General features: G+C 37.7%; 1 protein-coding gene across 3 annotated transcripts in view; it reads left to right on the forward strand.

Annotated features, from left to right (window-relative positions):
• The window catches only part of LOC148950019 (uncharacterized), a 239706-nt gene that overhangs the window by 221298 nt on the left and 12408 nt on the right, over window positions 1–6000 (forward strand). The gene's annotated exons all lie outside the window — the stretch shown is intronic.

The raw sequence follows: 6000 nt of genomic DNA on the forward strand, positions 1-6000 counted from the left end.
CACAGGATGCAAATCATGAAATGGTGGTTTAATTGTAATAAACTTATCTCCAGGATGTAACGACGAAAGACTTCCAAAAATTGTTTTACACAAATGTTTACCAATTTTGAAAGATAAAGTTAGGTCATCACTGATTAGAAGGGGATTATGCTATAAGATTTTGTGATCTGTGGGTATAGTACAAGCTTTAAGCCGGGCAGCACGAAGTAGGGTTTTTACCATTTCGAGGTTATCATGGTGCTTAAAACAACATCTGGGATATGTAATAACATAGCAATGTTAGACTGACATGTTTCTTTGATTTTTAGTACAGGTGCTAAATATGAAATGATTGGTAAGATAATATCTAATTTGCTAAAACTATATTACACAAAATAAAATAAGAGAACGAGAAATTTTACAAAGACAGTGAAGACAACATAAGCAAAAATTTCTGCTACATAATAAACAGTCGCCATGGTAAATTTTTCTTCTTAATTTCATTTAGCTAGGAAGGAAGTATAAACATCGCTTGATAGATAGATAGATAGATACTTATCGGAAAAAAAGACTATCACAAACCCTTGGGGGCCGAATTCTAATTTCTCAGTGAAAAAAGATACAATAACAAAATAATAAAATAACAACATATAGTTACCACTGTAATGAAATACAACGAGTAACAGTCAGAAAATACAATATTCATAAATATAGGTCATAATTATAAAATATTTTATAGGTCATAATATAAAAAAATAAAAAGAATAACAAAATAAAATAACCAAATTTTCAAAAATTAAAAAATAATATACACAAAATTATTTAAATATTTGGCAAACTTACGGGTCATGATTTTGGTTGATTCTATTTGTAAATAAAGGAATAAAAGTTTTCTCATAAGGTAAGGTAGAAAAGAGTATTGAAAAAAGTATGGGGATGGGTAGGGATACTATACGGGGGTGGCGGTTTCTTATGGGTGAGTGGCGGCTAGGAAAGAGGTTTTCAGTACATGGGTTTATTTTTGCTGACTTCCCAAAACGGAGGCACAAATATTTTCTTCTGGACCCGAGGCTTGATCTCTTAATCCCTGGATCTACCAAAAGTTACAGTCGCCTTGTGGAAAAATTCCATGCTGAGCCCTTAAAGGGGCCCTAAAACATAACTTAGTTTTGCAACCAAACAAAAAAGTAACCATCACTAGAAAAGGGTTGAAAATATGATTAAAACATATCATTCATTTATAAATCAATTATTTAAAAGCTATATATTTAAAAAACATTGATTTACAGAAATCGAATTGATTTTGATTTCGTGATATGTGGGTATAGTACAGGCTTTAAGTCGGGGAGCGTGAAGTAGGGTTTTTACGAATTCAGGGTTTTCAGAGTGCTTAAAACGACAACTCGGGTATGTAATAACATAGCAATGTTCGACTGGCATGTTTCTTTGATTTTTGATACAGGTGCTAAATATAAAAAGATTGGTAAGATAATATCTAATTTGATAAAACTATATTACACAAAATAAAATAAGAGAAAGAGAATTTTTACAAAGACAGTGAACACAACATAAGCAAAAATTTCGGCTACATAAACAACAAGATTGATAGATATTGATTGGAAAAAAAATATCACCAACCCTAGTGGGCCGAATTCCAAATTTTCAGTAAAAAAACACAATAACAAAATAATAAAATACCAGTATTGAAAATAGGATGGGGATTGGATGGGATACTATACGGGGTTGGCGATTTCTTATGGGTTAGTGGCGGCTAGGAAAGGGGTTTTCACTACGTGCATTTATTTGTGCTGACTTCACAAAACGGAGGCACAAATTTTTTCTTCGGGACTCGAGGCTTGATCTCTGGATCTACCAAAAGTAATAATCACTTCGTGGAAAAATTCTTGGCTGAGCCCTTACAGGGGCCCCAAAAGATAACTTAGTTTTGCCACCAAACAAAAAAAAGTAACCATCACTAGAAAAGGGTTGAAAATGTGGTTAAAACATACCATTCATTTACAAATCAATTATTTAAAAGTAATATATTTCAAAGACACTGATTTATAGAAATCTAATTACAAAAAATGGTGAATTTACAAATATTACGTTAAAATTGCAAACGTTTTCATGGCGTCTTCCATTTGTCTTTGTCTTTAATTTTTCCTTTTTCTATTGCTATGTTACAGCAAAGTTTATTATGCAGAAAATGTGCCCCTAAGTACAGATGTTAGGAAAACGCTTGGACTTTGAAAAAAAAAATACTTTTGTAATTTCTTTTTTAATTTCGTAATTTCACTCTTTACGCTAAAGTTTTTTATTGTTCTAAAAAGTAAAATTTTTAGAACGAGTCAAACTTTGGCGTAAAAATCGGGGCGTTGATGAGGAGACACCTCTTTTCATATACGGAATAATTTCTGTTCGTTTTAAGTTTTAATGTCGCTCCTTACCTTCAGTTAAGAAAAACTGGCATGTTTCTTTGATTTTTGATACAGGTGCTAAATATAAAAAGATTGGTAAGATAATATCTAATTTACTAAAACTATATTACACAAAATAAAATAAGAGAAAGAGAATTTTTACAAAGACAGTGAACACAACATAAGCAAAAATTTCGGCTACATAAACAACAGTCGCCATGGTAAATTTTTCTTTTTAATTTCATTTATCTAGGAAGGAAGTAAAAAAAATTGCTTGATAGATAAATAGATATATAGATATTTATAGGAAAAAAATTATCACCAACCCTAGTCGGCCGAATTCCAATTTTTCAGTAAAAAATACAATAACAAAATAATAAAATACCAACACATAAGTAGAAAGGGGGGTAAAGGTCGTGACGGGACTCCTTATATGGGCATAGAATACTGACGGGACTCCATATATGGGCATGGAATCCCTAGGGAGAATGATTGCGTAATCGGTCAATGACCTCTTTTTCCAAGGTCGATTTATTTGATGTTTCTATGTGTAATAACTCCGGAAAGAAGGTTGCACATGCGCATTGAATTCTAAAGGGAACAATGTTATTTATATAGGACTCGAGGGGGAATTGAATTTCCGAGAACTTGATTGCGTAATCGATCGTGAATGTTATGATCCAGAAATAGTATTTGTTATTGTTGTTCAAGCCAAATGTTATGAGTTTCCCGGAATTTGGAACACCTGTGCTGTCGACCTCAATTCACCTATCGTGAATCAATAATTCCCCTTAGAAACAACAAATTAATTCCCCTTTCTTGACAGATCAATCAACCAATGACATCATCTGTCAGACTTTAAAAATTTTCGCATAGAAACGATTCTCCAGGAATAGATCCAAGTCATTAATGTCTTTGCCTCGGAAACAACTCTTTTGGTCGAACTCCAAAGGATATTAATAGCCAAAGGCCATGGAAACAATTCTCCAAGAAACATCTGAGCGATGAATTATTATAGCGCGGGAATCAGGTGTCTTATTAATTTGAAATTCATGAGCGCAGAGATGCCAAAAACAACAGGAACACGCTGAATTACGTTTAGGGATTATTTGGGCGAAACTGTTTTAGACAGGTTATGGAACTATATCGGCGAAACAGTTAGAGACATTTTAAAAGATGATTTTTGAAGAGATTTTAGAAGAGAATTTAATGGTGAAACTCTGTGGTCGTTATAATACACAAGTTTCATTTGAACAGTGTTGTGAGGTCCTCTAACCCAACCCCAAAGGGTTCCAATCCTCCTACCCCAACCCCGAAGGAAGCCCCCGGTCCTCAAAGGCCCCCCAAGCTCCCAAAGGGCCACCGGCGCCCCCAAAGGCCCACCCAGACCCCCAAAGGCCATCCCCGGGCCCCCCAAAGGCCCATCGAGCTCCCAAAGGACCAACGGGGTCCCAAAGGCCCTCCACCGGTCCCCAAATGTCCCCCAGGCCTCCAAATGCCCCCCGGACCCCCCAAGGCCCGCCCAGTGCCCCAAAGGCCCACCCGGTGCCCCAAAGGCCCACCCCCGGCCCCCCAAGGTCCCCCCGACCAGAATAGCGCAGCCAAGGTGCGCCGGGGGCCCGGAAAGCACCGCCGGATGTGCCGTCGGGATTCACCATGGGTCCGGAACGCGCCGCGGGGGAGGCTCCGCAGGTAGGCATCAGAGGAACGCGAGGCAGGATCTGCCGCAGGGGATGCGCCGTAAAAAAAAAGTAAACTACAAAGTCAAAATTTCGAAAGGTTATCCCCCAAACGCCCTCCTCAGACCCCCAAAGGCCCTCCCCTGGTCCTCAAAGGTCCCCCGAGGCTCCCAAAGGGCCAACCGGCCCCCAAGGGTCCCCCGGGCCCCCAAAGGTCCTCCCCCGGTCCCCAAAGGTCCACTGGGCTCCCAAAAGACCACCCAATCCTCAAGGGCCCCGGATCCCCAAACGCCCTCCCTGGGCCCCAAAGGTCCTCCCCCGGTCCCCATACATTCACACAAAAACTTACACACACACAAAAACTTACACACACACACAAAAACTTACACACACACATGAAAACTTACAAACACACGCTAAAACTTACACACACACGCCAAAACTTACACACACACACAAAAACTTACACACACACACACACACACAAAAACTTACACATGCACACGAAAACTTACATGCAGATAAAAACTTACATGCACACAAAAACTTACACACACATACACACACAAAAAATACACACACACACACACGAAAACTAACACGAACACTAAAAAACTAAATCACAAACAAGAACTTACACACACACACACACACAAAAACTTAAACATGAAAACAAAAAAACTCAAACATAAACACACAAAAAAATACACACACACACACACGAAAACACAAAAAAAAAACAAACACACCCAAGAAAAAATAAACACACACGCAAAAACTTAAACACACAAAAACTAACACACACACACACACAAACAAACTTATACACACACACACACAAAACAACTTACACACACAAAAACTTACACACACACACACGCACACACAAACTAACACACACACACAAAAAACTTAAATCCACACACAATAGCTTAGACACACAAAAACTAACACACACACACAAAAACTTAGACCCACACACAAAAACATACAAGCACAAAAAAACTTACACACACACACAAAAACTTACAAACACACACAAAAACTTACACACACACACAAAAGCTTACACACACACACACGCAAGAAAACTTACACACACACGCCAAAACTTAAACACACACGCCAAAACTTACACACACACACACAAACACTAACTTACACACACACACACACAAAAACTTACACATGCACACGAAAACTTACATGCACAAAAAAAATTACATGCACACAAAAACTTAAAAACACACACACACACAAAAATTACACACACACACACACTAAAACTCACACACACACGCAAAAAATAACACACACACAAAAACTTACACACACACACACATACAAACAAAATAACAAAACAAAACAAAAAAAAACTCAAACACAAACTCTCAAAAACTTGCACACACACACACACACACACACACACAAAACTTACACACACACACACACGAAAACAAACACACACATGCCAAAAATAACAAACACAAAAACTTACACACACACACACACACACAAACTTACACATGCACACGAAAACTTACATGCACACAAAAACTTACATGCACACAAAAACTTACACACACACACACACACACACACTACACACACACACACGAAAACTCACACACACACGCAAAAACTTACACACACACAAAAACTTACACACACACACACACACACACAAAAACTTACAAAAGAACACAATAAGATATAAAACACAAACTAAAAAAAACTGACACACAAACACACACACAAAACTTAAACACACACACACTAAAACTTACACACACACGCCAAAACTTACACACACAAAAACTTACACATGCACACGAAAACTTACACACACACACACGAAAACTCACACACACACGCCAAAACTTACACACACACAAAAACATACACACACACACACACACACACAA

The sequence above is a fragment of the Artemia sp. Qi Xiang Cuo genome, chromosome 7 (genome assembly GCF_049724085.1).
Source record: "Artemia sp. Qi Xiang Cuo chromosome 7, ASM4972408v1, whole genome shotgun sequence".
Classification (NCBI taxonomy): domain Eukaryota; kingdom Metazoa; phylum Arthropoda; class Branchiopoda; order Anostraca; family Artemiidae; genus Artemia; species Artemia sp. Qi Xiang Cuo.